The sequence below is a fragment of the Rhinopithecus bieti genome, unplaced genomic scaffold (assembly GCF_001698545.2).
Source record: "Rhinopithecus bieti isolate Rb0 unplaced genomic scaffold, ASM169854v2 scaffold_4709, whole genome shotgun sequence".
In the NCBI taxonomy this organism is placed as follows: Eukaryota; Metazoa; Chordata; class Mammalia; order Primates; family Cercopithecidae; genus Rhinopithecus; species Rhinopithecus bieti.
This window is the reverse complement of record NW_016805139.1, coordinates 3,248,961-3,258,450: the sequence shown is the minus strand read 5'-3', so window position 1 is coordinate 3,258,450 and position 9,490 is coordinate 3,248,961. Positions and strand designations below refer to the sequence as shown.

Genomic DNA, 9,490 nt, shown 5'->3' with positions numbered 1-9,490 from the left:
AAAAATAAATAAATAATAATAATAAATAAATAAAATAATAACGGAGGTAGAGTTTGCCTGCATCTCTTGTAAAAAAGTTGTAAAATTTGAGCTTTAATATGTGTAAATATTTGGCCAAAGGTCACAAAGTGTGTAAGTGACATATTTGGTATCAGTTTCTGGACCTAAGTGCAGCAACCATTTTATGCTATAGTATATTTCAAGGGTTTTTTTTTTTTTGCTCATTTACCTATTTTCTCTGTTTCAACACACCAAACTTGAATATCTTCTTTGTACTAGTAAAGTCTTATTTTTGAGATGAATTCAGAGCTCCTTTGTTTTCATTTGAATGAAGAAGTCCACTTACTTTCCTACCCAATCGAGTTCCTGTAAGATACTGATTTGCCTCATCATCTTTTAGTAAGCTGAAAGTGTTATTTTGGAACTATCAATAGCTGGCTTACAGCACACTTATTCCACTTCCTTACCTACTAAAATCCTCATTTAGTTCTACATAGGGAGGGCATAAGACTATGCAGCAAATTCTGCACATTCTTGGGGCATGTGTTTGAGAGTAGCTGTGAATAAATGGGGAAATCTCATGAAAGTTTTCCTGTCCTAAATTATTGAAGATTGATAAAGTGAGAGAGAGAGAGAGAGTGAGTTCTGTGTATGCATTACCTCTTTATCCATGTTTTCTTTTTTTCTTCCTTAGTTGGGTAGTGATAAAAACTGGATGACGATATAGTATGCTGAAACAAAATGTCTGGAAAGATTTGTCTGGACTAAGGATGCTGAATTGAAAATAAGAGAACTGCTAATATTTCTTATAACCCAGGTTTTGTGCAATACTCCCCTCTATGCACCTTGTTCCCTTCCTTATTCCCCGACTCTTTATTTTTCAATAATGAACCTTCCTTTTTATTTGATATCTAGGTGGTTTTTCTCTCTCTCTCTCTTTCTCACTCTAGCAACAGCATATCATTAGTTGTTATTCAAGAGTAAATTCAGCCTTCTAATCTCTCAGACCTAATGGTCCGAGGAGTCTACAAACTCATCTGGAACAAGTGCTGGATATTCCTTTACATCTCAGCTCAGATGAGTGTTCTTGCTCTGGCTCTGTTATTGTTAATAGGATTCATGTGGAAGTCACAAGTATCAAAAAACAAAAGAAAATGCAAGAGCAGCGTGAGACTCAGTGAGATGATTAAACTTCTGTTTAATTGAAATTTCAGAAATGGGAAAGAGAGGATGAGGCAGAAGGAATATCTATGGCCATAACTATGTTAAATTCTCCAAAGTAAAGATTCAGGAAGTGCTACCAAATATAAGCAAATTCGTGTTGTATTAAAATGGCCAAAAATCAAAGACAACGCTAAGGAAAATTAGGCATTAAGGAACTACTGGTAAGAAACAGAACTGACCTCTATCACAGAAAATTCCCCATTCCCAGAGTTGCAGACCTTGACAACAAGTGCCTGGCAGGATGCATAATTGTTATAAATCGGTGACTGCTATGATGCCTCTGTTGCTCTCCCTTTGGAATGTGAGAGTCTGAATTATCATCTCCCCATCTCATCAATGTATTTTGGATGTGTGGCACAAAAATAACTACTTAGCTCACAGATCCATGGCTTAAGAAGAGCTTCTCTCAAAATACTGCCCTTGAGAAATTCCACCTAAGAAGCCTCATTTGCATCAGGACCTCATGCAGATGACTATAGCCTGAGACTTTGAGCCTGATGCAGTGATTGGATGAGATTCTGGGGGTCTTCAGAGGTGGGGAGTAAATCTTGTGTGTGGAAGAGATGTGAATCCATGGGGCCAACAGAACGACTAAGATAGATTTTTACAATAATGCCCCAGTGAATCAAGCCTCTCAGTATCCAGGTGGCATAAAAAGTAGATATCTTAGTTAGCTAGGGCTACCATAACAATATATTATAATGTAGATGACTTAAACAACATATATTTATTTTCTTACAGTTTTGGAGGCTGGAAATCTGAGACCAGGATGATGTAGCATGGTTCTGGTGAAGACTTGCTTCCTGGCTTGCAGATAGCTACTTACTCTCTCTGTCCTCACATGGTAGAGAGATAAAAAGAGAGAGCAAGCTGTCTGGCATCTCTTCTTGTAAGAATACTGATCCCATCATGAGGGCCCTGCTCTCATGGCCTCAACTGACCCCAACTATCTCCCAAAGGCTCTATCGCCAAATACCATCCATTAGGGATTAGGACTTCAACACATGAATTTGAGGGAAACAGCACTCAGTCCACAGCAGTGAGGGAAGAACAAAAAACAAGGAATCAATGCAACAAATAGAAAATAGTTATAAAGACAATAGATATTAATCCTTTTATATCAATAATCACTTTAAATGTGAGTGGTCTAAATATATCAACTAAAAGACAAAGATTGTCCGAGTGGATTACAAAAAAAAAAAAAAAACAAGTAAATGTTGTCTGCAAGGAATGAATCTATGTTAAATATAAAACTCAGATAAGTTAAAAGTAAAGGAATGGAAGAATAAATATGATCCTGACACTCATCAAATGAAAGCTGGAAGAACCGCATTAATATCACACAAAGTGGATTTCAGAACAAGAAAGGTTATTAGGGATATAGAGGAGTGTTACATAATTATACAGGAGTCCATTTTCTAAGAAGATATAGCAACACTAAATTTTCATGAACCTGAGAACAGACTGACAAAATACATGAGGCAAAACTTATAAAACTGAAATGAGAAAGAAAATATTCCACCATGATAGTTGGTAACAGATCTCTAGAAGTACGTATAAACTAACAAAGTGATTTTCAGCTGGGAGAGGAACTGTGAATCTGGGGATAAAGATCGGAGAGTGACTTACTTTTTACTTTATGTCATTTTTTACCTTTTCACTTCTGTATCCTTTACATCTACTATGTATTAAAATGAATACAAGGAAAAGGAAGAAAAAGTCTTTGGAATGAGATTTGAATTGAAATAACAATTCACCGCATAATTAATGCCTCAGTTTTCTTATCTGTGAAATATGAACAAGAGTATCACTCTTCCAAAATTGCTGTGATAATTGAGGTAGATATGTATGTCAAATGTGGACGACAGTGCCAGACCCTTGATAAGCTCTTGCTAACTACTACTTTTATCTTAGGTATGATTCACATAAAATTTAACTGTGGTTGTTCAGCGGCAAAGGTCTCTGTTAATTATTTTGTAGTGCCCTAGGTTCTCCAAATTGTATTGTGTATGTTAATTCTGTAACTTCCTGCCACTCAAGTTAGATGATTCATATGCACAGAGCTCAGGAATTTATTCTCATGTCACCAATTGACATGACTGCATTAGACACCAGAGCACGTATTATTTGTGTCATCTTAATTGTGCCATTTTAATTGACACATAATAATTACACATATTTATGGGGCACAATGTGATGTTTCAATACATGTATACATTGTGTAAATGATCAAATTAGGGTAATTAGCATATCCATCATCTCAAACACTTGCCCTTCTTTTGTGGTGAGAACATTGAAAATCCTCTCTTCTAGCTATTTCAATATACTCAATATATTATTATTAACTATAGTAACCCTACTGTGCAATACAACATCAGAACTTATTCCTCTTGTCTATTTGTAACTTTGCACCCATTGGTTATTCTGCCTCAGTCCTCTCCTCTCCAGTCTCTGGTAACCACTGTTTTACCCTCTACTTGTATGACATCAACTTTTTAGGTTCCATATATGAGTGAGATCATACAGTATTTGTCTTTTTATGTCTGTCTCATTTCACTTAATGCAAAGTCATCCAGGTCCATCAATATTGACATCACAAATGTCAATATTTCATTCTTTCTGATGATTGAATAGGATTCCATATATACTTCATTTTCTTTATCCACTCATCTCTTGTTGGACATTTAGGTCGATTCTATGTCTTGGCTATTGTGAATAGTGCCACAGCAAATATGAAAGTGCAGATATATTTTCAACCTACTGATTTTATGTCCTTTGGTTAAATATCTGGCAGTGAGATTGCTGGATGATGTGGTAGTTCCTTCTTTTGTTTTTTGAGGAACCATCATACTGTTTTCCATAACGGTTATACTAATTCAATTTCTCACCAACAGTATGCAAGGGTCCCCTGTTCTCCACTTCCTTGCTAACACTTATTTTCTTTTGTATTCTTGATAATATTCTAACTGGAGTGAGGTGATATATCATTGTGGCCTTGATTTGCATTTCCTTATAATTAGTTATGTTGAACATATTTTCATATACCTGTTGACCATTTATTTGTATGTCTTTTTTTTGAGAAATGTCTAGTAAGCTCTTTTGCCTATTTTAAAATCACATTATTTGTTTTTGATTATTCAGCTGTTTGGGTTATTTATATAGTCTGGAGATTAATCCCTTTTCAGAATTGTGGTTTGCCAATGTCTTCTCTGAAGAGGTTGTCTCTTCACTCTGTAAATTGTTTTCTTTGCAGAGCAGAAACGTTTTATTTTGTCTATTTTTGTTTCTGTTAATCATGCTTTTGAGGTCTTATCCAAAAAACTCTTGCCTGGTCCAGTGTTAGACAGTGATTCCTCTATGTTTTTTTTTTTTTTTTTTTTTCTAGTAGTTTCATAGTTTCAGGACTTACTTTTATGTCTTCTCAAGTTACATTAAGCTCATTTCGAGCTGATTATTGTATGTGGTCAGAGATGGGAGTCTAGATTTGTTCTTCTGTAAATGAATATCCAGTTTTCCTATCACTATTTATTTATTTGGAGATGAGTCTTGCTTTGTGCCCCCAGGCTGAAGTGCAGTGGTGCAATCTCGGCTCACTGCAACCTCCACCTCCTGGGTTCAAGTGATTCTCCTGCCTCAGCCTCCCTAGTAGCAGGGATTACAGGTGCATACCACCATGCCTGACTGATTTTTATAGTTTTAGTAGAGACGGGATTTTACCATATTAGCTAGGTTGGCCTTGACCTCCTGACCTCAAGTGATCTGCCCACCTCAGACTCCCACAGTGCTGGGATTATAGGCGTGAGTCACTGTGCTTGGCCCCATACCACTATTTATTAAAGAAGCTGTCCTTTCCCTAATGTGTGTTCTTGGAAACTTTGTCAAGAATCTTTTTGCTATAGATGCAGAAATTTATTTCTGAGCTCTCTATTTTGTCTCATTGGTATATGTTTCTGGTTTTTCTTTTTCCTTTTTTTTTTTTTGACAATACTATGCATCTTTGGTTACCACAGCTTTGTAGTATATTTTGAAGTAAGGTAGTATGATGCCTCCAGCTTTGTTATTTTACTCAAGATGCCTTTGGTTATTTGGGGTCTTTCGTGATTCCATATGAATTTTAGAATAGTTTTTCTATTTCTGTGAAGAATGTCATTTATATTTTGATAGAGATTGCATGGAACCTGTAGATTGCTTTGAGTAATATGACATTTTAAAAACACTAATTTTTCCAATCCATGAACATGGGATATTTGTCTATTTATGTGTTCTCCTCAATTTCTTTCATCAGTGTTTTCTAGTTTTCATTGTAAAGATCTTTTACCTTCTTGATTAAATATATTCCTAGGGTTTTTTTGTACTTATTGCAAATGAGATTGTTTCTTGATTTCATTTTCAGATACTTTGCTATTGGTGTATAGAAATGCTACTGATTTTTATAGGTTGATTTTGTATGCTGCAATTTTACTGAATTCATGTATTAGTTCTAACAGTTTTTGGTGGAGTTGTTAGACTTTTCTATATATAAAATCATGTAATCTGCAAACAGAGACAATTTGACTTCTTCTTTTCCCATGTATTTCTTTCTCCTGCCTAGTTGTTCTGGCTGGGACTTCCAGTACTATGTTGAGTAAAAGTGGTGAAAGTGGTTGTCCTTGCTTTATTTCAGATCTCAAAGGAAAAGTTTTCAGCTTTTTCTCATTCAGTATGATGCTCTCTGTGAGTTTGTCATATATGGAATTTATTGCATTGGGAATATATACTTTCTATACCTCATTAGTTGAGAGTTTTTCTTCTTTTAATCATGAATGGATGTTGAATTTTGTCAGTTTTTTTCTGCATCTATGGAAATGATCATAGGGTTTTTGTCCTTTCTGTTAATGCGATGCATCACATTATTGGTTTGCATATGTTGAACAAGTCCTGCATCCCTTGGATGAGTCCCACTTGATCATAGTGAATGATCTTTTTGATATTCTATTGAATTCAGTTTGCTAGTATTTTGTTGAGGATTTTCGCATGTATGTTCATCAGGAAACTCTATAGTTCTATTTTTTTTAATTGTATCCTTGTCTGGTTTTGGTATGAGGGTAATACTGACCTCACAGAATAAGTTTGGAATTATTCTTTTCAGTTTTCTAGCATAGTTTGAGAATAATTTGTATTAGATTTTCTTTAAATATTTGGTAGAATTCAGTAGTGAAGTTGTCAGGTCCCAGGCTTTTCTTTGATGAGAGACTTTTTATTACTGCTTCTAATTCTTCACTCATTATTGGTCTGTTTAGATTTATTTCTCTTCATAATCCAGTCTAGGTAAATTGTATGTGTCTAGGAATTTACATATTTCTTCTGGTTATTCAGTTTGTTAATGTGTACTTATTCAAGCCTGATTTTATTTATTCGTATCTTTCCTCTTTTTTTTTTGGTTTAGTTAATGAATTGTTCTTTTTTTGTTTTTTGGTATTTTAGATAGAGTCTTGCTCTGTCACCCAGGCTGGAATGCAGTGGCATGATCTCTGCTTACTGCAACCTCTGCCAGGTGGGTTCAAGTGATGCTTGTGCCTCAGACTCCTGAGTAGCTGGGACTGCAGACTTGCGCCACCACGCCCCACTAATTTTTGTATTTTTAGTAAAGATGGGGTTTTACCATGTTGGTTAGGCTGGTCTTGAACTCCTGACCTCAATTGATCCACCTGCCTCAGCCTCCCAAAGTGCTGGGATTATAGGTGTGAGCCACTACGACTGGTCAAGAATTATTCATTTTGTTTATCTTTTCTAAAAAACTGAGTCTTTGTTAATCTTTTGTGCTGTTTTCCTAGTGTCCGTTTCATTTATTTCTGCTCTGGTCTTTATTATTTTCTTTCTTCTCCTATTTTTTGTTTTAGCTTGTTCTTATTTTTATCTAGTGTCTTGAGTTACAACATTGTTTATTAGAGATTGCTTTTTAATGAAGATGTTTATTGGTGTAGCTCCCTTTTATAACAGTTTCTGGTATATCCCATAGGTTTTAGTATGTTTTTTTTTTCCATTTTCTTTTTTCTCAAGAAAATATTAAATTCTCCTTCTAATTTCTTCTTTGACGCATTGGTTATTTAGGAGCTTGTTTTTAAATTTCCATGTATTTGCAAAGTTTGTGAAGTTCTTCCTGTTATTGTTTCTAGTTTTATATCATTGTGGTCAGAAAATATATTTGATACGATCTCCATTTCCTTAAATTTGTTAGACTTCTTTTGTGGCCTAACATATTTATCCTGGAGAGTATTCCATTTGCAGTTGAGAAGAATGTATATTCCACAGCTATTTCACGGAATGTTCTGTAAATGTCTGTTAGGTTCACTTGGTCTGAAGAGCAGTCAAAATCCAATGTTTCTATGTTGATTTTCTGCTTGGATGATCTATCCATTATTGAAAATGGGGTGTTAATATCCCCTCTTTTTTTCCCCACTTCCTCCCAAACACATATTACAAGTATCACAGAAAATTGTAACAACAAAAGCAACTGGTTTTCAACACATAGTGAGCTCAAGCACGAAGGGTGAGTACTGAAGATCTACAGAGGTCAGACTGGGAGCCCTGCCACAGGAAGTTTGAATCTCTCAAAACAGCTCTTTCCTCCCACAGTCCAGGCTCGTCACTTCTTCCTAATCTAAGGTGGCTTATCCACACACAGAAATATAAGCTGCTCCATATATGTTAATAATTGCTCTGTTGTGTTTCACGAGGGATCTTCACAAGCCAAACCCCGGCTCAAATTCTGTACCGGAAGTTCCTGTTGCTGTCAAAGAACTCTTGCCCTCTCTGCACTACTTTGCTGCTGAAGCGACCTGGATCCCCTGCCTTCAACTTCTCCAGCTTCTGATCACTTGGCAGCCTACCATCATCAGTTCTTCTGGTGCTCTCAGAATCACTGGCGTACTTCTGCAGCTCTCTGACGACCTAGGGCTGCAGCAAGAGGCACAGAGCTCTCCTCCAGATTCTGGCTTTTTTCTTTCCCTTCCATCTCCTTGGTACATTTGTCTTGTGAGTGTTTGACTCTATCACTTTCAAAGCTGTGGTGTGATTCGGGTCTTTGGATGAGGCTTCATGCCCTGGCATAAGCAAACAACCTGATACAGAGTGCCCTACAGGGAGTGGCTTTGAGGTATTTCCAGGGCCCTGAAGCTGCTGGAGCAAGTGGGCAACCCCAGTTTTCTTAAGGACTTTTTGATCCTGCTTCAGTTTCAGCTCCAATGTGGGTACCAACTTGCTTTTTAAAACTCTTGAGATCACATCAGTGCTGACATCAAAGCCTTCAGCCAACCTGAGAACTGACCAGGACTCTGCAAATTCCTTATGTAAATACTGGATCTACACCAGGGGTTCCCATGTCAGGGTTCTGGAGAGAGCACCAGGTGTCTCCATTTGCCTCCAAGTTTTCCAGAATCAGATTTTTTTTTTCTGTCACTGCAGGGTGCTAGGGTAGAGAACCAGTGGTAGAAGCCATGTGTGGAAGCAGGATGGATGTTTGAAGAGCCTCAGGCTAAATCATGGAGCACCCAGCCCTCTTCTCTTTGATAGCAAGGGAAATCGGGCCATGTCTGCCAGCTTAGAGCTGCTCTGTAAACCCAGAAATCTGACATCTAGAGCAATAACTGCCCATAAGCATGCCGAACTCTCTCTAAACTGGTGATGAAATACGTCACTGGTGAAGGGACTAGTGGTCATAGGGGAGCTGGACACCTGACACTGTGCTCTGGACATTGGGTAAGAAGAAACAAGGGCCCCTATGCATGTAGCAGCAGGATGCCTGGAATCAAGGGGGTGTGGCTTGGGGTGCCAGGCCGCGAGGCCCTGCTTCAAGTTGAGGGCCCAGGGAGGAGCCGGTACCTCTCCACCTCTTGTAGCTCCCATTCCTCTGGCTCCTAGTCAGAATCAGGGTCCAGCTCCCAGCTGATAGGGCCTGGGCCTCCACCCCCTAGATCATGAACCCACAGTGAGCAATGGCAACACAGACATGCCAGTCTAGCTAGAGACTCAGAGTAACTGCCATGTCAATGCATACCAGCCTTCAGCATTCTACAACATGGCAGCAACCTGACATCTCCTCTTATTATTGTATTGTAGTCTCTTTAGATCTACTAATATTTGCTTTATGTATTTGGGTGCACTGATGCTGGATGCATATATATTTATGATATATCCTCTTGCTGAACTGATTCCTTTATCATTATATAATGATAAATATTTTGTTTCTGCAGTTTTGGATTTAAAGTTAATTTTATTTGATGTAAGT

At 37.4% G+C, this 9,490-nt stretch overlaps 1 pseudogene; it reads right to left on the bottom strand.

The window, feature by feature from the left end:
• Nucleotides 1–7,965: 7,965 nt before the first annotated feature.
• Nucleotides 7,966–9,247, bottom strand: LOC108529191 (neugrin-like; annotated as a pseudogene).
• Between the last annotated feature and the right edge of the window lie 243 nt (nucleotides 9,248–9,490).